The sequence below is a fragment of the Ambystoma mexicanum genome, chromosome 11 (assembly GCF_040938575.1).
Source record: "Ambystoma mexicanum isolate Mex_15411 chromosome 11, UKY_AmexF1_1, whole genome shotgun sequence".
Lineage (NCBI taxonomy): Eukaryota > Metazoa > Chordata > Amphibia > Caudata > Ambystomatidae > Ambystoma > Ambystoma mexicanum.
This window is the reverse complement of record NC_090934.1, coordinates 1,321,862,902-1,321,890,295: the sequence shown is the minus strand read 5'-3', so window position 1 is coordinate 1,321,890,295 and position 27,394 is coordinate 1,321,862,902. Positions and strand designations below refer to the sequence as shown.

General features: G+C 46.0%; 1 protein-coding gene across 1 annotated transcript in view; it reads right to left on the bottom strand.

Annotated features, from left to right (window-relative positions):
• The window catches only part of LEO1 (LEO1 homolog, Paf1/RNA polymerase II complex component), an 892,878-nt gene that overhangs the window by 38,763 nt on the left and 826,721 nt on the right, over window positions 1–27,394 (bottom strand). The gene's annotated exons all lie outside the window — the stretch shown is intronic.

Here is a 27,394-nt window from a genome sequence, read left to right as displayed (position 1 = left end):
CAGTGGTGGTCAATTGCAGAACTGAAGAAGTGAGGCTATACATAAACATTGCTCAGCTGTATAGCAACGAAGAGGAACAGGCAAAAGTACACAAGGGAAAAGGGCCAGGGAAGCAGAGACAGGCAACGTGGCCAGAGGGGCAAGCAGGGGTGAGAGAAGAATGATAAGGATGAGAAGGGGAGGGTGAAACATTACCATTAGGGAAAGGAGGATGACAGACAGCGGTGGGTAGGTGGCTTGGTAGTACAGGGCAGGAGGTGCAGATCAATATGAAGGGGACAGGGATGGAGAGGAACCGACAGCAAAGGAGACAGGAAATGGTGATCAACATAGTGAAAAAGGGGCTATAATAGAGGGTTTGGGTCAATTACCATCCTGGTGATTCTGGTACTTTCAGTGCTTGCCTCCTTCCCCTCCCTCCTCCAAGCAAAGGAGACAGGAAATGGTGATCAACATAGTGAAAAGGGGGCTATAATAGAGGGTTTGGGTCAATTACCATCCTGGTGATTCTGGTACTTTCAGTGCTTGCCCCCTTCCTCTCCCTCCTCCACAACTGGTCCAACTAAAGGCTTCATAAAACCATATTTGAGGCAGTAGAAAACGTCACTCTTAGTAGAAGGCTGTACCACCTGAGAATATTTGGTAGCATAGACCAAGCAGCCAGGCTCATCTTAGGGAGGGAGGGAGGGCTGTAGCTTGGTACAAAGAAATTGTAGCATACATATGGTCCATTAGCACCCAGGGCGGGGGGATCAGCTAATCATTCTGCAGAACGTGGGCTGAAATCTCCGATCTCAGGCCGCAGTCTAATGAACCCGCAGGCTGCCATCTTAAAAAGAAATACACCCCAAACGGCCTCCTTCCCCCATTTAACTATTGGTTGCGGTGGCATGGGCTGCCCCCCGCAACTGCGCCCCGCTGTCCTGAGCACTCTGGTTGGTCGCCATGGAATGGGAAGAGGGGCTCTGTACAGAGCCCCACCTTCCCGGTCGATGGCAGCCATCTTGGGAAAGGATTTTCCTTTGTTCAACTGGATGCGTGCAGCGTCCTGTTGAACGAAGGAAAATTGTTTTCATCGGATCGGGTGTTAACACCCCAAAGAAACAGTGAAACACCATGTTTTGTAAAAATAATGATTTATTATAAATACATGTAGGACAATATAAATCTTGGGAAAGTTAAGTACTATCACTTATCATATAAACACAATTATGAAAATCAACTCAATAATTCTGGTATACAAACCATATATAACCTTATTTATAGGAGCATTCAGCAAGTCAAGGTGAGTAAGACAAAGTTATCCATTCAGAATTGCATTAGGCTATCCTTGAGGAATAAGACCATGTAAGTTATACTTTTAGAATACTAGAAGTAATTCAAGGGCAGCAGACCCTACTGGTCCTAACATACTGTTTAATTCAACTATAGATTCACTTAATTAGACCAACACTGTTACAAGTATATCTTCCAACATTGTATTGTATTTGGTTATTAATATAGCGCACTTTCCCCACTTGTGTGGCCTCAATGTGCTTTTTTTGGGTAGGAACGCCCTCAGTGACTGTAGTCAATGTGCTGGAGAATTCTAAAGGGTTTAGCTTAAGAGATGCATGTGTGCATTTTGCCGGTCTAGGACTTCGGTGGCGAGCTAGGCTCGACTAAGCAGCCCAAAGAGGCCAGGCACGTGGGTGGGAGCTGTTGGTGTTTATGATAGATTGCTATTGTTGAGAGAGTCAATGTGTGGCCAGTGTTATGTAACATATGTAACATTCTTCTATTATAAATGGATACAGTTACACCACCAATATTACTTTTAAGAACACAGTTCAGAGGGAGTAACTTAACTCGTACTTTCTAGAGGGGCCTTAATCTACTCATGGACAAGTAAGAATCTAGTAAAGCACTTCAGGGAAAGCATAACCCAACGTTACAGTTTCAGAAGAGCAACAGCTATTCCAGCTCAGTAGAACCTATTGGTATATAAACGTATTACACTGTTTCTATTAAAGGAATAGACAGATTAACCAATGATATTTTTTAGAAGTGTAGAATACAATTCTAGGGTAAGAACGTTAGCATACTTAAGAAAGGCAATTTGCCATGTTGTGCCTTCGTCAATTTTGTCCCTTTTGGATTAGCGAAAAAAAAAAAAAAGAAAAAGAAAACCACCATTACGATTTTCAAAGCATTTCATTAAGAATATTGGAAGGACTTTGTTACTCTGTTGGAAAATCGCTGTGTTTTGCTGTTGAATTAACTATTTTAGTAACCAGGCTCTTTCCTCAAGAATCTGCTGCCTCTAGCTGCCTACAGCAACACGTTTGAACTAAAATACCCATAAGTATTGTAGTTCGAGTGCTTAGTTTGCAGATGGAGGCGTGGCAACAAGCTGTCTGTGTTGGTCCGTGGCATCCAGGAAGGACGGTAAGGAGTGTAAAACAGAATCCATTGGAATTATATTGCCATAAATTAAGCGAATAGCAAATAATGCAGGGAGCTATATTGGAAGCCATGTTATGCATCCATTAGGAGCTATTAGGATTGCAAGAACAGCATTGGGCTTGGCCAAAAGTAGCCTCTGTTCACAGCAACCGCTCCAATGAGGTAATTGCTCAGTACTTGGCATGCAAGGAACCATTACCTATATCCAAAGAACCGATGACAACGAACTATATACTTAAGCTAGAAGAAAATAATGTAGGGATAAATGATAAATGTAACAAAAATCAAGAACCTACATGTATGAACAACAATGGGGTAAACCCTACAATACTTCACACCTCTAACGACCTAGACCATCTGAATTATTACATGTTACTACAAATAAAGTTGAGATGAAATATAAGGACAATTTGAAAATGGCCCTTGTAAATACACACTCTATAGTAAGACATGCGACCGAGGTCATAGCAGAACAAGTTTCTTACCCCTGGTAACATTCTTTCGACTGGATGTTCCTCCCACGTATTCCTCATCTTTTGACATGTCTTGTCCAGCTTCAGAATGTTTTTTTTCGGCCAAAGGCACTGTGCGTCCATGGTGTCGATTCAATGTCCCTCAAAGGCCTCCGAAGAGGAGGATGTCAAAGGCAAATATAGCAGAAGCAGCACCAGTTGGCTTCAGTTCTGTTTTTTTCCCTTTACAGCAGAAATACCTCCATAACCACAGGAATGACCGTACTCAGCCTTGAAGAAACGAAAGCTGTAATAGCATAGGTAATTCGACTGTGGGGTAGGATGGGAGGGCGATGAGGAACGTACAGTCGAAACAACGTTACCAGGGGTAAGTAACTTGTTCTTCGAATGGATTGTGTCCTCCCACATATTCCTCATCTTTGATAGACTCCCAAAGCAGTATTTGATTTGGAGGAGGGAGTAGATTGCGACTTCACATGATGTCATGAATCGAGTGCAGGACTGCTTTACCAAAGCTACCATCCTGACAGAGGGAAGATTCCAGGCAATAATACTTTGTGAATGTGTGGATAGCAGACCACATTGCTGCTTCACAAAAGTTATTATTGGTACACCCCTTTTCAGGGCTGTAGAGGGAGACATGCCCCTGGTAAAATGGGGCCTTAAACCTTTCGGAGGCTCCTTTCCTGCCAATCTGTAACAATTATCCATCCGGATAAGGTCTGCTTAGAGACAGCCTGGTCCAGATTATTACCTGAATATCCAATGAAAAGTTGATCAATACGCAGTTTTCACATTTTAGATATATAAAAGCTTAAAGCTCTAAGAGGGTCCAACCTGTGTAGTCTTTCCTCCTGCTAGCTAGGATGAGGCGGGGGAAAGAAACAGGCAGAACAATTTTCTGTCCTATGTGGAAATCAGAAATGATCTTGGGCAGAAATTGAGGTTTGACCCTTAGAACAACCCTATTCTTATGGAAGATAGTAAAGGGTGGCTTGGACGAAAGTGCCTGCAACTTGCTCACTCTACGCGCTGATGTTAGAGCTACCTATAGAATGATATTAAAGGTTAGCAAACTTAAGGACATTAGTGTAAGGGTTGAAAAGGTGCACACATTAGGAATTTTAGAACCAGATTAAGGTCCCAAATTGGAACCTGGAAAGGAGATGGGGGAACACATTGGAGAGTCCCTTTAGAAATTGTGTCACCAGTGGAGTTTTGAAGTAGGAACATTCCTCTGACGAGCGCTTAAAGATGGACAGTGCCGCCAAATAGCCTTTCATAGTACCAATCTGGAACCCCAGATTGGCCAAAGATAGCAAAAAGGATAAAACATCCGGTGTTTTACACATAAAAAGGATCTACATTATTTTCTCTGCATCAGTTGCAAAATGTATTCCAACTGCACAAAGACTTTGTTGCTGGCCTTCTGGCTGAAAGCAAAATCTCCATTACGTCATCCGGGAGGTTCCAATCCTTGTTTCTCAGCCTTTCAGAAACCAAGCCTGAAGGTGGAGTGTCTTGACCTCTGGATGGAGAACCCAATCCTCCTCTCGCGAGAGAAGGTCATCTCTTTTTGGAAGACGTATTGGAGGACAGATGTACATGCCCAGACGGTCAGTTTACCACGTCCTCCTGGCCCAATTTGGGGCAATTAGGATCATGCGTTTCCCGAACTTTCTCAACCTTTCTGATCACTTGAGGAATGACAGGGACTGGAAGAAAGGCGTACAGGAGTGGAAATTCCCAGTCTGTCTTGAACGTGTCTCCTAGAGTTCCTCTTGGAGGAAATTCCCTGGAGCAGTACAATTCGCACTTCCGGTTGGCATTTGAGGGGTTCCCCAAAGGGTGAAGATCTCTTGAAGGACTTCCTGAGCTAGTTCACATTCGTGGGAGACTGTGCTCTGCCTGCTCAGAGTGTCCGCCACTGTGTTCTCCTCTCAGACTAGGTGAACTGCTGATAGGGAGATTCCTTATTGTATTGCCCAGTACCAGAGCTGCATTGCCTCCCTGCACAGCAGTAGTGACCCTACACCTCCTCATGTTGAGGTAGTGCATTGCCAACGTGTTGTCTGTCATTATCCGGACATTCTTTCCCCCATACCAACGGAAGGAAGGCCCTCAGCCCTATTCTGACTGCCCTCAGCTCCAAAAGATTGATATGAATTTTGGACTCCGATGGAGACAAACGACAGCTGACTGTCAGATCGTTGGTGTGGGCTCCCCACCCTGTGAGTGAGGCGTCCGTCACTACTATCGTGTCCTCCCAACCCCACCACAGAAGATCCTGTGCGCCCCTGCTTGGTACCTGAAGTAGGTCCGACATCTTTCCTGAGAACTTGGGCCATAGAGTTCTCAGTACCCATTGAAGGGATCTCATTATCAGACTAGCTTCTGGCACCAGCAGAATGTAGGATTCCATGAGGCAGAGCAACCTCAAAAAGTCGAAGGCCGCGAGACACTGGGCATTCTGAAATTTGGTATCCATCTGAAGAATGTATTGAGCCCTCACCTCGGGTGGCAAGTTCTTTCCCAAGGAAGTATCCAGTACACCTCAGATGAACTGGAGTTTTTGACAAGGTGTGTTAGGACAGTTTTTCTGAAGTCCAACCCCACTCATAGTATAAGGCTGTACCACCCGAGTTCATGGTAGCGTAGACAGAGCAGCCAGGCTTATCTTAGGAGGGAGAGAGAGCTCTAGAATCAGTACAAATGAAACTGTACTACAAATGGTCCAAATAAACACTAAAACACTAGGTATTGTAAAAATCTATGGTTTATTTAAATACAAGTAGGACCAGATAATTCTTGGGGGAAATAAGTACTACCACATTATATCTAACCATAATTATAAAAACACATAGTATGCTTGAAGGTTCACATACCAAAGCATATAACCTTATTTGTAACACCTAACAGTAGTTCTAGGGAAGTCAAACCTTTTTAAACACATTCAGTATAGGTCACACCTATTCTTGGGGAATAAAAACCAATGGTTACTTTCAGATTACATTCAGTAAGGGTGGTAGACCCTGCCAGTTGTACCATGATGCTCAGCAACAAATTACATAATCAGTCAACTGGACAGCATACAATGTGTGACTAGTGGAACACTTATTCTAGGTACAGTAAAAACCTGTAACTATGTTTGTGATAACACACAGTTATACTAGGTGAGTAAAACCTAAGGATGTAATATTCAATCACAGGTGCTTTTGAGATCAGTGAAACACATATTGAGATAAGCAGTAACTCTTGTAACTTATTTTAGACTGCACACAGCTAACTCAAGGTAAGTAAAACCCATATACTTTTTCAAGGAGCTATCAGCAACCTGGGGCAGGTATACACCTAAGACTCTGTGTGTATGTATAAAGCAGACCAGGGGAAGCAAAACCCAATTTTACTCTTTATAAAGGACTCAAGGTTATTCTAGCTAGGTAAAACCTAATGCAGACTTATTCTGGACAGGCGAACAGCAGGTCAGGGGAAGCAAGACCCAGTTGGGGGACACTCATGCAATGATCTTAACAGGAATCGTGAAGTGAATCCAACAGCATTACTTTTGGGAAGAGGTGCAACCAAATCACAGGTGAGTAATGTAACCTTACATCTACTTTGTTAGAATGGCGAAACAGTTTCTAAGGAAAGAAAGATGTTGCATATACTTTTCAGAATGCGCAGAACATTTCTTAGGTGAGTAATAACTTTTCTAACTATTCACTCTCAAGAGTTACAGTTACCAACCAACTTCTTTTGCAAGTAACTTTTAAACACTTATTCTCTTTTCTAGGCAAAAGGCCCAATCCTTAGATGTCTTACTCTTATTCTTGGAGCATGAGTGTTCTCAGTGGCAGAATGGGGGGGAGGGTTGGGGGGAGGGAATCACTAGGGTCTAGTGTCAAATAGGCAGGTCAGGATAGGTTCTTAAGTAGCAAAAGTCTAAGTTCCTAAAATAGACTGTTAGAACAAGTACTTTACTTTAGAGTTAGATGAGGATCAAGGGGCTTCACAGAAGACACCCCAGGACGATTCTAGCAGTGGGCCTGGGTGTACTGAAGGAGAGGACTCCCAATCACAGAAAAGATGCCAAAACTACACAGGAATCACAAGACACTTAACGTAAGTAAATACCAAAGCCAGCACAGAAGATGATTTTGCGGTTATCAGGTAATATTAGTGGGCATAAGGTCATCAGATAATATTAGTCGGGATAATTTTTGGGGTAAATGAGCCCCCACCCCCGCTCCCTTTAAAATAATATGGGGGTTGCTTGGGTGACCCGTGCAGGCTCAATGGGTTAATATTGCCGCAAAAGTACAGTGCCATTCTTCAAAGGCAATCATTTTGCGGAGATATTAACACATGGAACCGATTTTTCAGCAGGACTACATCAGGATCTGCAGCCAAAAACCTGGTTGCTGAATTCCTTCATTAAGATGACAGGACATTGGAAGGACTTTTGCAGCAAGGATCACAGGGAAGGCTCCAGGCAAGGTTTTCCTTGCGGGTGGATGCGGCTCTGGATTTGATGCCTTTTTCAGGAGCACAGAAGAACAAGTTACTTACCCCTGGTAACTTTCTTTCGACTGGATGTTCCTCCCACGTATTCCTCATCATCGATATTCGATATCCAGCTTCAGCTGCTTCGGGAAAAGAATTTGGGCAGAGTGCGCTGTGCATCGATGCAGTCGACTCAATGTCCCTCGAGGGCCTCCGTCTCGAGGATGTCATCGAAGGCATATATAGCACGGAGAGCGGCCATTGGCTTCAGTTCTGTTTTACTTACAGTAGAAATACCTGCATAACCACAGGAATGACCAAACTCAACTTTGAAGGAGCGAAAGCTGCAATAGCATGGGAAATTCTACTGTGGGGTAGGTTGGGAGGGCGATGAGGATTATGTGGGAGGAACATCCAGTTGAAAGAACGTTACCAGGGGTAAGTAACTTCTTCTTCGAATAGATTGTGTCCTCCCACATATTCCTCATCTTTGATTGACTCCCAGAGCAGTATTAGATTTGGTGGAGGGAGTACGAATTTAGTTCAATGGTTTTCATGAACCGGATGCAGAACTGCTTTGCCAAAGCACCCATCCTGACTGAGGGAAGACTCCAGGCAGTCATGTTTTGTGAACGTATGAATAGCAGACCGCGTTGATGCCCCACAAATGCTTTTTATCGGTACATCCCGTTGCAGGGCTGTAGAGGTAGCCACGCCCCTGGTGGAATGGATCCTTAATCCTTCAGGAGGATCCTTGCCTGCCAGTTTGTAACATTCTGAAATTGCCAGAATGATCCACCAGAATAAGGTCTGTTACGTAACAGCCTGACTCAGTTTGTGGCCTGTATAGCCAATGAAAAGCTGATCCTCAAAGCAAAGTTTTGATAGTCTAGATGTATAAAAGCCAAGAGCTCTGAGTGTAGCCAACCTAGGCAATCTCTCCTCCTCCTTGCCAGGATGAAATATAGAAAGAAGGTAAAACAATGTCTGTCCTACGTGAAAATCAGAAATGATTTTGGGGTAAGAATGAAGTTAGAGCTACCAAGAGAATGGTTTTAAAAGTTAACAACCTTAAAAGGACTTGAGAGTAAGGGTTCAAAGGGTGCACACATTAGACATTTTAGTACAAGATTAAAGTCCCAAATTGGAACCTGGTAAGGAGATGGGGGAACACATCGGTAAGCCCCTTTAGAAATTGTGTCACCAGTGGAATCTTGAAATATGAACGTTCTTTAGACAAGCACTTAAAGATGGACAGTGCCACTAAATAGCCCTTAATAGTTCCAACCTGGAGCCCCAGATTGGCTAAGGGTAGTAGAAAGGTTAACACTTCATTGTATGTGCAAAACACCTGGAATACATTCTTGTCTCTGCACCAGTTGCAGAATTTGTTCCAACGACTTCTGTGCTAGCCTTCTGGCCAAAAGCAAAATCTCCATTACGTCATCCGGGAGGTCCCAATCCTTGTATCTCAGCCTCTCACAAAGCATGCGTGAAGGCTGAATGTTTAGACCTCTGGATGGAGTACCTGACCCTCCTCCCGTGAGAGAAGGTCGTAAGGGAGAAGTCTCCAAAATGTGCTAATTCCTTACAGACCCCCATCTCTTTTGCTGGACTCTAGGATTTTAATTTTTTGCCTGGAGAGAGCGAGACCCTTTTTCCCCCCACTCTATCATGTATTTGAATGTGATTTTGAACTCGGTTTCATTTTGGTTGTGGAGTCTGACAAATTCCATAGGCATCATCTTTTGCATGGTGTCACACAGCACCTTCAATGCAGTGACACAGAGAAGGCTTCCAGATTTCCCAAAGGTTTAAATACCTTCTACTGGATAAGCTACTGTTTCCAAGAGCAATGAAGTCGAATTTTCCTTACTTACTCTTGTAACTTTCTACACCTAGCACACACTATCGTACAATAGGGTGCTGGAGGGGTTACTTAGTATCTCCTTTGTCTAGCTTCTCATGTAACAGTTTTAGGTTACCCTTTCCTCAATGAATGGCTGGTGGCAGTGGTTTACTTTTACCTACTGTGGTGTGCATTTACTGCGGGCTTCGTTCGCAACTGCAGTAAAGCACCCAAGGGTGCAATTTTTGTCAAAATGGCCCAGTCGTCTTTTTTTCACCATTTCTTTATGGAAAGGTCCTTCTCGAGATTTACTCTGCACACCAAACCAGGATTGGTCCCTTTGTTTGTTTTGTCTTTGGCGGGATTCACAAGTGAAACCCCGCCTATGGCTCCAGGGTGTCTGGCGGGGGTAGGAAGTGAGGGAGGTGCCTGAAACACCTTGTGCTGAGTCTCCTAGGAGACAGGAATGCACTCTTAGGTGATTGGCCCGCTGGGTGACTGACAGCTAGGCTGGAAAGAATGGGAGAAACCTGCATAAAAGGTGAGGCTTTTTGGCTTGGAGGACAGAGTCGACCACTGGATGAAGGAATCCGAAGAATAACTCAAAGAAGACGCCTGCTGCAACTCCTGGACCGTTGGTTTGCCCGGTGAAGCCCTGCTGCTGTGCTGAAACTCCAAATTTGTATCGACAGAGAAGCCCCTGCAAAGACGACTTCTCCCATTAAGTTGGTGGGACCAATCAACACCAAAGTAAGACACCTGGACATCCTCTCGGAGCTGGTTGAAATTCCACTGTAGTTGCTGCTGGAACCGAATAGCCAGGGAGAGGAACACCAGATTGTGTGCGTTGCTTTTAAGCTGGCCAATAGCTCCAGGAAGATCCTACGGACTCCCAGGAAGCAGGACTGACCGAGCCTGAGCCACCTCAACATAGTGCTGGACCCCCAAATGCAAGTAAAGCCCATCTCGACAGCCAGGATCCAGTGTGTTGCCATTTGTGGTAGACACGAGGAGCTGAAACACTGAAGTGCTACTTGTTTGAAGATTGCCTGTTACGGTCGCTGACCGTCCCATTGCAGTGCAGGACGAGTCCCCAGACGTCCTCCCTATTGTGGTTGCTCTGTAGAGTTGCCGATAGCTTCTTTTCTTCACAAGTCTAAACAGCTTGTGACCCTGCTTTGAATTCTTCTTTTCTACAAAGACTTCTAAAACATTGTGCAAAGAATTACTTGCCGGCAAGAAGTGCTTCAGCTCACCTTGACTTTTGCCCAACTGACTTTGGCCTAGCCTGGCCCCCTGAATGTCTCTTCTGCCCTCTGATATTGTTTTTTTTTAATCCTCCTCCCAGTAAGGGGTTAACTAGCTTTGCATTGGGGGTTACCAAAAGTACTTACCTGCTTCAGAATATAATATTTGTGCGATCTCTTGTTCTGTTCTAATAACCTTGTTCTTTGCCAAACTCTTAAATCAGATTCTAAATGCAAACAGTGGTATATTAATTTCCACAGTGTCCTAGTTACTAAAGTCCCATGAGGGTGTAGGAAGTGGTGTGTGCTATCTCAAAAGGGTACCTACTGATTTAGAAATATTAAGAATGTGGATTTTGGAGTGTAGTTGTGTGTTACTATTATATTGCCCCCTTCTGAAGAAGGCTTACTCTAACTGACTTTTAAATAAATTACTAATTGTTTAATCAAGAAACCTTGTGTGTAAGAGTTTATTTGAATACTTGTCACTGTGAATCTCTGTAACTCCCCTTGACCCCTCTTGAGAAAAGCCTGGCTGCTCAACATGCTACCAACCTGTGTAGTACAGACCTATACCAAAGGTTGGGTTCCTATTGCCAGGAGGTCAGGTTGTTGTTGTGCACCCAAAGGGTACTGCATACAATCTTGCCTAACAGTCCTCCGTGGAAGACGTATTGGGGGGGCAGATGGACATGTCCAGAATGTCAGGGAACCACATACTCCTAGCCCAATATGGGACAACTCGGATAATGCGTTTCCTGAACTTTCTCAACGTCCAGATCACGTGAGGAATGACCGTGACTGGAGGAAACGCGTACAGGAGTGGAAATTCCATGGAGCAGTACAGTTTGCCCTTACGGTTAACACTGGTCGTGAACAGATCCACTTGAGGGATTCCTCAAAGGGTGAAGATCTCTTGAAGAACTTCCTGAGCTAGTTCCTACTCGTGGGTGACTGTGCTCTGCCTGATCCAAGCGTCCGCCGCCGTTTTCTACTCTCTGGCTTGGTAAACTGCCGATTGGGCGATTCCTTCTTGAATTGCCCAGTACCAGAGCTGCATTGCCTCTCTGCACAGTGGTAGTGACCCTACACCCTACATGGCCACTGTGTTGTCAGTCATTACCAAGACATTCTTTGCCCGTACAGAGGGCAGAAAAGGCCTTCAGCGCTAGTCTGATTGCCCTCAGCTCCAAAAGATAGATGAACAAGTTACTTACCAACTGTAATGTTCTTTCGACTGGAAGTTCCTCCAACGTATTCCTTACCTTTGATAAATCCACTTACAGCTTGCTGGCCTCGGAATTTATTTTCAGTAGAGGGTGCTGCGTGTTGACGTCCCTCGAGTCGGTGTCCCTCAAAGGCCTCTGTATCAGCGCCGACCTCACCATATGTATAAATAGTCTTGCTCAGTTCCGTTTTGAGGTGCTGTATTTGTCCAGTATGAGATGGTTAGTACCCTTGAGGGAGTGTAGGCTGCAACTACAAGGGAAGTTTTACTGTGGGGAAGGATGGGAGGGGTGATAAGGAATACGTGGGAGGAACATCCAGTCGAAAGAATGAATTGTGTACTCCCATGTATTTCTTATCTTTGATAAGACTCCCAAATCAGCAATGAAAATTGGAGGTGGGAGTAAAATTTATATGGTTTAAGTGTGCACAGAGTGCAATACAGCTTTCTCAAATGTAGTCTCCTGGCTAGTGGAGGAATCTAGACTAGAATTTGGTGAAGGTTTGTGCAGACGACCATGTGGCAGCCGTACAGTGTCTTTTATTGGAACTCCTCTCTGGAGAGCTGACGAGGCTGCAATAGCCCTGGTTGAAAGAGCCCCGAGGTGTTGAGGAGGGTCTTTTCCTGTCAATTTATAGCACTCGATGATAGTTAGAATTATCCATCTTGAGATTCTCTGTTTCTCGATGGCTAGGCCTAGTTTATGTCCTGCATACCCCAGAAACAACTGGTAGGCTTGCCTAATTCTTGCAGGTCTGCTGATGTAAAAACTCAAAGCACGCTTTGGATCCAGCCTGTGCAATCTCTCTTCCTCTTTGCCTGGATGAGGAGGGGGGTAAAATGAAGGCAAGGTTATTTTGTGCGTGATATGGAATTCCGAGACAACCTTTGGGAGGAAATTAGGCTTCACTTGAAGTACTACTTTATCCTTGTGGAAAATAGTATGTGGAGGTTTGCAAGATAAAGCTTGTAGCTCGCTCACTCTTGTGGCAGAGGTTATAGCCACTAGAAAAACAATTTTAAGAGTGAGAAACCTTAATGGACAGGAATGAAGAGGCTCAAAGGGAGTGCCCATTAGAAATTTCAAAACTAGATTTAAATCCCACAGGGGAAATGGAGTCGGGGGGGGGGGGGGGGTTTAAGACATTAGTCAACCCTTTCAGAAACGGAATGACTAGAGGCCTTTTGAAATAAGGTTCCTCAGCTGTGCGTTTGAAGATTGATAGCGCAGCGAAGTAACCCTTGACTGTGCCAACTTGAAGTCCTAAAAGTATAGCAGGAAAGATAACACCATCGGTGCATTGCATGAAAAAGGGTCAATATTCTTATCTCTACACCAGCTGCAGAATTTGTTCCAATGGCAGCGGTATAATGATTTAGTTGCTGGTCTTCTGGACGAAAACACCACCTCCATTACGTCATCTGGGAGGTCCTAATCTTTGTATCTCAACCTTTCAGAAACCAAGCGTGAAGGTTGAGAGTCCTGATATCCGAATGGAGAACATGACCCGCCTCTTGCGAGAGAAGATCCTCTCTTTGTGGAAGACGAATTGGAGGACAGATGGACATGTCTAGAAGATCCGGGAACCATGTCCTCCTGGCCCAATCTGGGGCAATTAGAATCATGGGTTTCCGGAATCTTCTCAGCCTCCTTATTACGTGAGGAATGACGGGGACTGGAGGAAACGCGTACAGAAGTGGAAACTCCCAGTCCACCACAAATGCATCTCGTAGAGCTGCTCTCTGGGGAAATTCCCTTGAGCAGTATCGTTCGCATTTCTTGTTGACACTTGTTGCGAACAGATCCACCTGAGGGGTTTCCCCAAAGGGTGAAGATCTCTTGAAGGACTTCCAGAGCTAGTTTCCACTCGTGGGAGACTGAGGTCTGCTTGCTCAGAGCGTCCGCCGCCGTGTTCTTCTCTCCGGCTAGGTGAACTGCCGATAGAGCGATTCCTTCCTGTATTGCCCAGTACCAGAGCTGCATTGCCTCACTGCACAGTGGCAGTGACCCTACGCCTCCTCTTTTGTTGAGGTAGTGAATGGCCACTGTGTTGTCCGTCATCAGTACTGATGGCAGAAAAGCTTTCAGTGCTAGCCTGATTGCTCTTAGCTCTAATAGGTGGATGTGTAGACTGGACTACGATGGAGGCCAATGACCGCTGATGGTTAAGTCGTTGGTATGGGCTCCCCACCCCGTGAGTGAGGCGTCTGTCCCTACTGTTATCTTCGGCCATGGTTGCCAAAACAGTTCTCCTTTCAAGATGTTCTCGTGACAGGCCCACCACTGGAGGTCTTGCGCTACTCTGTTCAGGATTTGTAGGAGATCCGACATCTTCCCTGAGAATTGCGACCATTGGGTCCTTAGAGCCCACTGGAGAGATCTCATTCTCAGACGAGCCTCTGGCACTAGAAAAATGCAGGATGCCATGAGGCCGAGCAACCTCAAAAAGTCGAAGGCTGGTAGACGCTGGGCATTTTGAAATCTGGTCACCATCTGTAAAATATCTTGAGCCCTCACCTCTGGTGGTGAGGCTTTTCCCAGGAACGTGTCCAGGACTGCTCCAAGGAACTGGAGTTTCTGTTATGGCATCATATGTGACTTCTTTAAGTTGAGGGAGAAGCCCAGCTTGTGGAGGAAGTGGCCAACATAATCTAGATGAATCTGAGCTTTTTCTGGGGACACTGCTCTGATCAACCAGTCGTCCAAGTAGGGGTAGACATGAATCCCTCCCCTTCTTAGAATTGGTGCCACAACCACCATTAGCTTGGTGAAGACCCTCGGGCAGAGGTCAGCCCAAAGGGCAGAACTGGTAATTGATAGTGAGAACTGCCAATGGCGAACCTCGGGTACTTTCTGTGCTTGAGATGGATAGGCACATGAAAGTAAGCATCCTGAAGGTCCAGAGATACCAACCAATCCTGAAACTGGAGGGCTTGAAGGATCTGAGAAAGGGTTACAGTCTTGAACTTGTCCTTCCTGAGGAATTTGTTAAATTCCCATAAATCCAAGATGGGTCTCATTCCTCCGTCCTTTTTCGGTATTAGAAAGTGTGGGGAGTATCAACCCTTGCTCCTCTCCGCTACAGGTACTGGTTCTATAGAACCTCTCTCTAGCAGGGTTCAAATTTCCTGCACAAGGAGCAGATCTGAAATCCTCAAAGAGTGGCTCCCCAGTGGATTGCTCCGAGGTCTTTGAATGAACGGAAGGCAGTACCCGTGGGCTATGGTTTCCAATGCCAAATCATCTGAAGTAATGTCTCGTCATTCTTCTAGATGCTGAGACAGTCTGCCCCCCCACTGTTGAACTGTGACTGAGGACCTCAGAGGTTTTGAGGCAGCTGGTGCAGTGGCAGATGGTAAAGATGCCACTACATGAGCTGGCTTCGCTCCTCTCCATCGTCCACCATGAGGGAATCCTCTTTGACCAGCTATTCTTCTAGCTCTTCCAACAGAGGAGTAGTAGCGAAAAGATCTACCCCTCCAAGGTTGTACAGTGGGGCAAAAGGCTGAGACTGGCTAATAGCGGCAGCTAAAGATTTGGCTGCTGCCTTTGAGGTCTGCAACCTCAAGCCTCTCATCAGCCTTGCTGCCAAACAGGTGAGACACATCAAAAGGGCATGTGGAGGAGTCTGGATTGCACATCCGGTGCAAAACCCAACTTCCTCAATCACACAAATCTGCGTATAACGGTGCTAGTAGCCTTGGCTCTGCTGATGCAGTCAGCAGAATCCAGACCAGACTGAAACATGGCTTCTTTGCAGTCTCTAATTATGGCCGAAAAACTGTCTGTCTCTTCCCCCTCGGGAAGGTGGTCTGCCGCCACGGAAATGCAGTCCAATAGAGAGAATGAGAATTTTGCAAGGGCATATGTGGCGTTGGCGGATTCAAGCGCCATATTCCCTGCAGAAAATACTTTCCTTGCCTATCCATCTTCTTGTTTGTCATCCATATCTGGAGGGATGGTAAATTTAGCTGCCTGCACCACCAGACTCTCTGAAGTGGGGTGTTTAGACAGGAAGTATGGGTCACTACTGGAAGGGCAGTATTTTTTGGTCAGATTTTTATTCACAGCCAGATTAGATTCTGGCGTCTCCCCATTTCCTGCCACCCTTTTTTGGAGAGCATTATGGAAACACAGTATAGGATCTAACTGTGGACCCTTATCCAGAATGTTTGTAAGATCATTCTGCTCAAATGGTAACAGAAGTCTACTTGACCCCATATATATTTTACCACCTTGGACATTAGCTGTCTATAAGATGCATCAGCGTGTTACCCAGCCTCTGGCCTTCCAAATTCTAGCTCAGGTGCAGTGTCTACCCCACTGGCCGTCTGTAAGTCATCATAAAGTCTATCAACCTTGATTCCTCAGAAATTAAACTTTCAGGCACATTTGGTGTGCCAAAATTGAGACCAAAGCGTGCATCATTGTCTGAGGGTTCATTCTCCTCATATTGAGTTAAGGGACTTAAAATATTCTTTCCTTGGTAAAGGAACATACGTTTTTTCAGGCATCAATGGTTTGACAAATTGTGGCTTCGACGCTAGAGGAGTTGAAACTTTTTTCAATGGCGCCATTGGTTTAGATAGGGTGCTCGACGTCGATGGCACAGCTGACATTGGTGGTGGAGCTGGCATAGATGCCGGTGTCGAAGGTGACGCTGATGTCGAGGGCTTGGCTGGTGGCGAATGCGCAGCAGGTGTCGGTGACCTTGACCTCGACTTGTACTTATGTTTTTGGCTTGATGGATCCTTTGATGACTTGTCATCGCATCGACGCCTCGACAGCTCTCAATGAGGATCAGGCCTTCATCCCGGGCATGCAGGATTTGCGTCACCATTCCTTACCAGCTTCTTTGGAAGGTGCAGTAGGAGCATGGCTTGCCGTGAGTTTTTGCTTTTCAAATATTTTCAGCATTTCTGCTCTAAATTCTTCCCATTCGTCAGGTGTGGAATTTTTTGTGGGACAAGATAGCCTCTCTGGGGAGGTGTCCGACGAAGTCGAAGAAGGCAATCTATGGTGCATCTTTTGGGACTTCCTCGTAGTAGTCGAGGAGTGGTGAGAGCCACTCGATCTTTTAACTTTCTTCCTCCGAGGAGAGTCGCCTCTCGACTCCTCGGTCGAAGGTTTTTGGTCAGGGTAGAAGGCGATATTTTGGAGTTTCGACCTACCACCAATTTCCCCTTCGCTCCTTCAGGGCCTTTCCGGTCATCGACTGGCATTTGGAGCAGGCCGAGGTCTTATGCTCCACCCCGAGACACCATAGACATATATGGTGTGGATCACAATCTCCACACTTCTTGAACCCGGTCTTCAGGGTAGCCAGTGTCGACGAAGAAGACATACTTGTGATGTAGTAATGGGAGCGCACAGTATTTCTCAAAGCGATGGCATTCGCAGAAAAACGGAACTGAAGCCAATGGGAGCTGCACGTGCTATATGTGCTTTTGATGGCATTCTCGAGATGGAGGCCCTCGAGGGACATCGAGTCGACTGCATCGGCGCACAGCGCCATCTGCCGAAATTCTTTTCCATAGCAGCTGAAGCTGGATATCGAATATCAAAGATGAGGAATACGTGGGAGGACACAATCCATTCGAAGAAGACAGAATATCGCCAGACGGATTCTCGTCGTTTCCAAGATCCAGCACACTGGTGAGGGCACTTTTCAGACTGGAATCATGCCTTTGGAGATCCAACAGTGTGCATACGAAGTTTCTGCGAGATTCGGTTCAAGGTCCCAGGATATTGGAGCCCACAAGGTCGCAGCACAGCATGGATGGCTCAAAATGCAACCCTTCTTGAATCTAGTGGAACTCCCCAAGCTCGGGGTAGTCATTTTCCGAGTGCCCAGGTTCACTGGAAGGAAGAGCTAGGTTACACAGCACGCTCTCCGGTCGCTGGAAATCATTTCAGCCGCTTTTCCTTCATCATCCCCTTCGGTTTTGGTTCCAGTGGTCGACTACCTCTTCAGCTTCCAGGATCTGACTTTTATGCAGGAACCCAGCGAAACACCCTTGCAACATTCAAACTTGGGGGTTTGGCAATCCTTTTCGGACAGCCAGCCTCCAAGTTTGAACTGGAATCTCACACTCAGGCTAAAAGACAAAAGACTGCAGAGTTGTGGAATCCTCCCTCGCTTCCTGCCTGGAGCCTGGGTAGAGAGGACTCCTGCCGAAGATAAAAATCACACAAAGGAATGTCATGCTAAGCTGTCAGGGAAGGAACAAGAAAGGACAAGGAACACTAAAATGGCAAAAAAAACAAGACAGGGGCCATTTTGGTGAAATGAGCACCCATGGGTGCCTTTACCGGAGCTGTGCAAACAGCCTGCGATAAAGGTGCACATAATTAATAAAAAGATTCAATGCCACAAGCTACTAAAGGTAAGTTTGTCCTTGTAACAGAAGGGATACATTACTCACCATAATCGTATTTCTGGTGCTTGTATCTGCTTAGATTCACATGCTCTGCATAGTCCGACATCTAGTGGAAGTCGCAGAGTATTACAAGATTTGTCTTTGAAACTCGAAAACTGACATTGACAGGTCGTGATTAGTAATACTATCCCTAGTGTGATGTGTACTGTACCCATGGTCCCCTTACGCATCGAGGTCCCTCAGATTGTTTCTGACATGAGGTTGCATGAAGTATAGCGTTAGTACAGATGTTGTAAAGCAGAAACAGAAAACCCAGAAAACATCTATGTGCCTTCTACTCCAGTAAGGGAGGAAGGGTGGGCGCATGTGAATCTAAGCAGATACAAGCAGCAGAAATAGATTATGTTGAGTAATTATCTCTTCTGCAGCTTGTGGATCTGCTTCGATCACATGCTCTGCAGAGATTAGCGGGCACTATCTGGAGAAGGAGGTGGGGGGGTCAGAAGGTACAGCAGCAAAGAGATGTTTTAGGACCACTTGTCCCACCAGTGAATCTGCTTTAGAATGTGTGTCAATGCAGTAATGTGTGAACGTACGGATGGAACTCCATGTAGCAGCTGTGCATATGACGCCTAGAGGGACGTTTGCAATGAAAGCTAAGGTAGCCCCTGTACCTCTGGTAGAGTGTGCCCTTGGGGTAAAAGGTAGAATCTTTTGTATAGGGAATAGAGTTGTATGCATTTGACTATCCATCTGAAGATTGTGCCCTTTAATATGTGATCGTCATCTCTATCAGGCACTATGTAAACAAAGAGTTGGTCTGTTTTCCTTAGGGGTTTTGTTAACATAGTACAAGACCGCTCTCCGTACATCAAGCGTATGGAGACTTCTTTCTGCTGAGTTTGATGGATTCTGAAAGAAGGGGCGGGGGGAGGAGTGCTATGGACTGGTTTATATGGAACTTTGAAATGAACTTAGGTGAAAACCTAGAATGTGTTCAGAGGACAACATTGTCCTCGTGTATGATAAAAAAAGGGGTCTTGTACCGATAAAGCCTTTAGCTCACTGACTCTTCTTATGGAGGTGATAGCTACCAGGAATTCAGTTGTATAGGTAAGATGCTTTAGGCTGGCCTTGTGCATAGGCTCGAAGGGTGGCCCCATGAGCTTGGAGAGCAAAATATTGAGATCCCAACCTGGGGGAGGGTTGGAAATGGGCAGGTATAGCCTCTTTACCCCTTCCATGAATGCCTTGATGACAGACTTTCCACCAGGAGACCTTGTTCTGTGAAGTGGTGTTAGCAGATAGGGCTACCAGATGTACCTTTAAGGAATTGAATACTAGGCTGGAGTCGACTAAGTTAAGCATGTAGTGTAGAATGTTAGCTGCAGAATATTCTAACAGGTTTAGTGATTGTGATGTGCACCATATCACACATCTTTTCCACTTATTAAAGGGTTTTCGTGCCTCTTTGAGGATACCCATACACCTATGTGGAAGGTGTAAGTCGCCAAACACTACTTCAGGAGCCAAGCTGCCAAGGTCATTGATTGTGGGCGTGGGTGGAGGGATGCCCCCTTGTGTTGCGTCAACATGTTGTACGGGCACAGGAGCTTGATCGGGTCGCACATCATCAGTTTGAGATGTGGAAACCAAGGCTGTCTTGCCCACATAGGAGCAACCAGGATTAGGGTTACTTGTTCTTGGTGCATCCTGTGCACGATCCAGCTCAGGAGCGGTGTTGGGGGGGGGGGAAAGTGTAAACAAATTGACCAGTTCATCCACAGGGCATTCCCCTTGGACCCTGCCTGGGGAAACATCAACGCAAAGTCTTGGCATTGAGCGTTTAGCTTTGTGACAAACAAGTCTAGTGGGGGATGACCCCCATAGTGAGAATATTCTGTCTAGTATATCTGTCGAGTTGCCACTAGTGTTCATCTGGTAGAGGGTGTCTGCTTAACATGTCTGCCAGAGAATTGAGTTCCCCTGGAACATGTTAGGATGTTAGAAATATGTTCCACTTGAGTGCCCACCTCCATATCTTCTTGGATAGTTTGGACAGAGATTGCGTGTCTCCCTGCTTGTTCAGATAGAACATGCTGTGGTGCTGTCTGTGAGGACCTGCACTGTGACCCTGGAGATGTTGAAAAGCTTGAAGAGTTTTGAGGACTGCCAAGAGCTCCAGAAAGTTGATATGTCTTTGGACAGTAGCAAGTGTCCACTGTCTGTGGGCTGTGTGGTGGAGGTAGTCTGCCCGCCAACCGGCGAGTGAGGCATTTGTAGTTCGGATCGTTTGGGCTGGTGGAGTGCAAAAAGGATTTCCTTTTAAGAGATTATCCTTGGACCACCAGCGAAGAGCCTGAATCAGGCTAAGCGAAACAACCACTAAATCGTCCCCACTCTCTTCTTGCCTGAGACCACTGTTACGCTAACCACTCCTGCACTGGAAGAAAGCACTGGCGCGCTTGAGGAACTAAATATATGCAAGAGGCCATAATCCCTAGCAAGTGCATTGCTTTGCGTACCGTTATCTGGTGACCAACCTTGTATTGAGATACCTGCAGAAGCATATTTCATACTCTCTCGCTTGAGATAAATGCTAGCTCCTCTTTTGAGTCTAGAATAGCCTGCAGAAATAGTTTTGTCTGGCTGGGGATTAGACTTGATTTCCTCTCGTTGATGGAGAAGCCCAGATTGAAAAGAAGGCCTATAGCTTTTTGTGTATTTAGTCTGCAAATTTGAGGAGATTCCCTGGTGATCAGCCAGTCGTCCAGATCAGGGTATACCGGGATGGACTTTCTGCGCAGGAGTGCTGCCACTACTGTAAGCACCTTGGTGAACACTCTTGGTGCTGAGACAATGCCGAATTTGAGTACTTTGAACTGGTAGTGTACTCCCGCCATCTTGAAACGCAGGTATTTTCTGTAGGCAGTGTGCACAAAAATATGAAAGTATCCATCTTTCATGTCCAATGTCGCCATGTAGCCCCCATCCCCCGGTTTCGGGAGTGGATTCACCTCCTGAAGCGTGGTCATGCGAAACTTCTGTGATTTGACATTTTTGTTTGCGGGGTGCATATCTAGTACTGGGCGCATGGTAAATTCTTTTTTTGGCACAAGGAAGTACGTTGAATAGAGAACCCTTGTATACCTGGTTTGCCGGGATGATTTCTATTGCATCCTTTTCGATCAGAGCCTTTATTTCCTCCAGCATTATGGCTGTATCTTCTGCTGTTAGTTTCTTCTGTCTTGGCGGGCGGTAAGGGGGTATCTGAATCAACTCTATGCAATACCCGCCTACTACGGTGGACAAAACCCATTTGTCTTATGTTATCCCCTCCCATGCGTGGGTGAATTGAGAGATTCAGCCTCCTACTGGAGTTGCATGGGAGGGGACCTGAAACGGCGTGTCATTATTTGGGAGTGGCTGAGCCTCTCCCAGGTGAGGTTCCGCCTCTACCTCTGCCTCTTTGAAAGCTGGACGAGGAACCTTGGCCTTGACACTGGTTCCAAGACGATGACTATCCTCTGTTAGAGTAGCCAGAGGAACTTTGACCGCTCTGTTCCCCAAATCTTTTTGAATTTGGGGAACTCCGTTGGGAATAAGGTTTGTTAGTCAGTTGCCCAAGGGACTTAAGAGTGTTGTACTCGTCCTTGGCACTCTTTAGGGCGTCCACTACGGCCTTACTGAATAGGACGTTTGGTTCTACTGGCATGTTCAGGAGGGTTGCTTGGGTCTGTAGCTTAAACCCGGACTGCCTAAGCCAGGCATGCCGCTTAGTGAGGGCCCCTTTGGCTATGATGCGTCCCGCGTTGTCCGCTGCAACAAGGCTGTTTTTCAGGATGCAGCTTGAGACTTGTTTGCCTTCTGAAACAGTTTTAAGCAGTTGGGCCTTCAGTGGTTCTGGGATGGCCTGTAATTGTTGTTCAAGCTCGTCACATTTGTGCCAGCCGTAACTAGCCAACAAGGTTGTAGTGTTCGCAATTCTTGTCTGGTACGCTGCAGAGGAAGCTACCTTTCTCCCAAATGTATATATCTTTTTACTCTCCTCATATTGCGGGGCTTCTGCCGATGCCAGTGGAGTACCTACCCTCTTTCTGGTGGTAGTAACTACCAGAGAATCCGGTTTGAGCTGCTCCCCCCCCCCCCAAAGTACAGGGGTGGGAGGGGGTGGGACAGTGGGTGCAGGCCTGAACAAGTTTTCTATTTTTGGGTTGACCGGTCTTGTGAGACTAGGTGTTAAGAGGGATGGTTGAATACATCTCTGTATGGATTGCAAGAGAGGAATGAATTGTGTGGCTGCCTTTTGGTCCCCCAGGATATTTTCCACAACAATGTTGAAATGTTGCACCGCCTTCAGTAACAATTTGTTATACTGTAGTTGGTTGTCAACTGGAAAGTCTGCAACCGGCTGGTCCCAATGTCTGGGTAACTGTACTACATAAATGTCATCATCATATTACTGGTCTTGATCCTGGCTATAGAGATCCCCCTGAGACCCTGCTTGGTCATAATGATATGCGTCTTGCGATGGGTTTTGATATTGAGAGCTGTCTTGGGGTGCCGAGGCCGGAGTGCCTAGAGCAAAGGTGCTGGGCTGTAGCTAGGCAGGATTTCTTGGCAGGGGGTGGGTCTGATAACAGTACTCCGAGATGCCTCGCAGCCAGGGTTAACTGATCTGGGTGTCTGTCCATAAAGTCCACGAAACAGGACATTCACCCCAAGATCTCCACAAATTGTTCTGGTGTAAAATGACATTCTGGTGGGAAGCCCTTGATGACAGGGCGCTGGGAAGGGGTAATATCTTTAGTAGGGGTGTTTTTTGTGGAAAGGCTGTCTCTATGGCGCATAGCCCCAGAAAGGGTGTCTAAGGGAGTGGAAGACTGTTTGGGCGGCCTTAGGAGTTAATTGTCTCATTTGAGTTTTTTAGGCGACCTTGCCTTTAGAGGCGCTGACATGTTTTTGAATTAGTGCTTGTATTTTCGGTACTTTTTTAGGATACACCGAGATGACTCAACACCTGTTTTTTGGCGCGCATAAGGAGCTGTCAATAGGCAAAAGCGTGCGCGATGGCCCAGGCTTTATCCCTGTTCACCACACGGGCCTAGACGCTCGACAGTGTCTTCGAGAGTCAGACATGGGTTATGTCTTTCTTTTGTTAATGATTGTGTGCCGTGCCCACCTGGTGTCTTCTCCATCACAGGACCGCCGGCATGCTTCTCGGAGTCGGGGTCTGGAACTTGGGGTCCGGACAGATCCCGACCGCCCTCTGCGTCATTCATGACTCCGTAACTGCACTCGCTGGAGTCTTCCGTCACGTCTATGGTGTTAGGACAGTTGTTCTGAAGTCCAACTAATGGCTTAGTAAAACCATTCAACTGAGGCAGTACAAGACTCCTCTTAGTATAAGGCTGTACCGCCAGAGCAACCAGGCCTATCCTAGGTAGGAGAAGGGCTGTAGAATCAGTACAAATGAAATTGTAATATAAATGATCCAAAGAAACACTGAAACACTTTGTATTGTAAAAATAAAGGATTTATTTAAATACAGGTAGGCCCAGATAAATCTTGGGGTAACTAAGCACTAAAATATTTTATGAAATCACAATATAAAACTATACTCGAAGGTTCACGGACCAATGCATAAACCTTATTTGGAATACCTAACAGTAGTTCTAGGGAAGTCAAAACCTTTTCATACACATTCAGTATAGGTCACACCTATTCTTGGGGAGTAAAAATCAATGGTTACTTTCACAATTACATTCAGTAATGCAAGGGCAGTAGACCCTACCAATTACACCCTGACTCTCAGTACAAATAACTCAACTGGACAATATACTTTTTGTGCATAGTGGAACACTTATTCCAGGTGCAGTAAAACCCTATACCTACCTTTGCCATAACACAGTTATACTAGGCGAGAAAAACATAAGGATGTAATGTTCAATTACAGGTGATTTTGAAATCAGGGAACCCCAGATTGAGTTAAGCAGTAACTCTTAACTTATTATTGGATGGTACACAGCTAACTCAAGGTAAGTAAAACCCACATACTTTTGTAACTGACCTCAGAAGTGACTTTGCAGCAGGGATCGATGAAGGCTTTAGGCAAGGCTTCCCTCATGGCTGAATGCGGTTCTGCGGATTTGGCACTTTTTCAAGGAGCATAGAAGACAGAAAATCGCAGTTGAATTCTCGTCGTTACAAAGGTCCAGCACTCTGTTGAGGGGACTTTTTGGACTCGATTCAGGTCTCTTGAGATCCACCAGGATGCCCACTAAGTTTCAGCGAGATTTGGAAGACCGTGCACCGCACAGTGGCTCAAGGTCCCAGGGTATTGGGGTATTGCAGCAACACAAGGTCGCAGCAACGCTTAGGATGGCTCAAAATGCAGGTCTTCTTGAGTCTAGTGGGTCTCAATAGGCTCTGGGTCGGGGTCGTCGTTTTCGGAGTTCCCAGGTCGATTGGAAGGAAGGGCTAGAGCAGGCTCTGGTTACACAGCAGGCTCTGCGGGTGCTGGAAATCATTTCAGCCACTTCTCCATCATCCTCTTCAATTTCGGTTCCAGTGGTTGACTTTCTTCAGTTTCGCAGTATTTAGCAGGAATTACAACACAACTTCTGCATTCTCTCCCTGCATTTTACAAGGGGCAGTTTCGTTGTCCAATCAGGACAGCCAGCCGCCCACTGTGATTTGTCCCCATTTAAGCAATGCGTAAGACAAATCCTGGGCAGTTTTGGACTCCTCCCTCGCTTCCTGCCCTCACAGACAGACTGGAGCCTGGGCGGGGAGTCAAGGGAACTCCTGCCGAAGATAAAAAGCACACAAAGGAATTTTCCACCTTGGATGTCAGGGGAAGGAACAAGAAATGACAGGAAAACACTAAAATGGCAAAAAAAAGAAGATGGGCCATTTTGGTAAAATGAGCACCCTTAGGTGCCTTTACTGCAGCTGTGAACATAGCCCGCGGTAAAGGTGCACTAAATGAATACAAGTTATCACTGCCACCAGCCATTGAAAGTAAGCTTGTCCCTGTAACATAATTGTTACAGTTTTAGTGTGAAAGGGGATACATTGCATCTCCCCAGCACTCCACATAAGGTGGGGTGTGCTGGCTTCACAGAATACAATATACAAAAGGGATCCTCAGATCCTTTCTACCCTTGGGAACTGCAGTTCTCACAAGGTTAGCAAAGGAAAGTTAAAAGGGGAGCCCCTAGGACTACCCAGCAACAACAGGCATTTATTGCCAATACATTGTTAAAGAGGATAACTTTAAAAAGACACTATGGAGAGTCTTAAAAATGACACCCATAAAGAATTAAAGATTCTTTGAGTGTGGAAAAAGGTTCCCATTCACTGAGGTATTAAGGATAAATATCCCACTAATAAAGCAAAACCTTCTGGGGTTGACCCAGGTCAGGAAGATTTACCAGTTCTGTGAAAATCTTACGCAACATATGGATCCCTCGGCCTGCACAGCGGGAGTGCCCAGCATTTCGTCCACCGATCTTTTAGGGTTTTCAGCTGGAAAAGCTGACAAGAAGCATTAGGGAGAATTCTCAGAAATGTGCTCATTTCCCTTCACCTTAGAGACCCCCAGTCTCTTTGCTGGATTTTGAGGACTTGATTTTTTCCCCCTGGAGAGAGTGTGAGCCTTTTTCCCACTCTCAGGTATTTTGATGTGTGTTTTACTATTATGTTCTTTGATTAAGGAGTTTTACATAACCCCATAAGCCATCATCTTTTTATTGTTGCGTCACAGCACTCTCGGTGCAGTGGCCCAGGGGTGTCCCTTGGATCCCCCCCATGGTTTAAATACCTTCTCTGGGATGAACTACTGTTCTCCAGAGAATGGAAAGTTAAATTAACTTTACTAGTCTTTTTAAATTCGTAGACCCAGCACAAATTACCTTCCTTTAGAGTGCTGGAGTGGTTACTTAGTATCCTCTATGTCTAAATACTCTTGTAGCTGTCAAAAGCTACCCTTTCCTATTGAAATGGCTGGTGGCAATGGTTTAATAACGAACTACCATGATTTTTCCCGACCGCGAACACTGGTAGCTAAAAACCGGGGACGCCATGTTTTCCAATATGGCGCCCAAGACCCCTCTGTAAAAACAGACTCCGGTCATCTTTTCTCACCGTTTCTTTGTGGAAAGATCCTTCTGGTGTTGAACTCTGCATGGCAAACCAGGTTTGGTTCCTTTGTTCGTGAGCCTTTGGCGGGCTCCAGGACTAAGTCCGCCCATGGCGTCTGAGTGTCTGGGGTGGACAGGAAGTGAGGGAGGTGCCCAAAACTCCCTGTGCTTAGTCTCCTATGAGATCCAAATGCACTCTGGCGTGATTGGCTGGCTGACTGTCCGGCAAGGACAGCCACCCTGCTGGGTGAGTGGCAGCTAGGCTGGAATGAATGGGAGGAAACTGTTTAAAAGGCGAGTCTCCAGGACTGGAAGGAAGAGTCGACCACTGAAACAAAAGAAACGAAGACGAGCTGGAAGAGGACGGCTGCTGCAACCACTGGACCGTTGGTTTGTCCGGTGAAGCCCTGCTGCAACTCCAAATCGCCAGATCTCCAATCGAGAGAGAAGCTCCTTCAAGGACGGCTTCTCCCTTTGAGTTGGTGGGACTAATCAACTCAGCAAACACCTGGATACCATTCTCGGAGCTGGTTAAGCAGGGGGTAGACACCAGTTTGTGTTTGGAAGCCACAGTTACTTGAGCGGAAGTGACGCCATTCTGTGTAGTGCAGGACTCCCCCCCCCCCCCCCCCCGACGTCGTCCTTCTTGTCCCCACGACTGAGGCTCAGGAACAGCGAGACCTGCAGGACCTGCCAGGAACCAACGTCTTCAACTGCATCTTTTTGCTCCACTTTAAGGGACTGTCATATGGTTGAGAGATCCCAACTCTTGCGTGGAAGTTCATGAAACTTTCCCAACTTGTAGGCCTAAACAGCTTGTGACCCAGCATATCTTTCTTTATCGCCTGAACTACTTCTAAAAACTTTTACAAAGACTTCCCCATTTGTACCAGAACTGTGCTGTCCTATCCAAGAACACTTGACTATTGACTTTGGCCTGGCCTATTGAATCGAACTGACCCTCCTGGTACATTGAACCTTTGCATCATCTAAAAGAAGTGTTTTCTAACCCTTTATACAAACCTATGCTTTTTATTCCCATTTAAAAGTACTGAAGTGCCATTTGGCTCCTTTTTCAGAAGAGCGCAAACTGTCTTTATCACTAAGAGTTTGATACTGTAGTA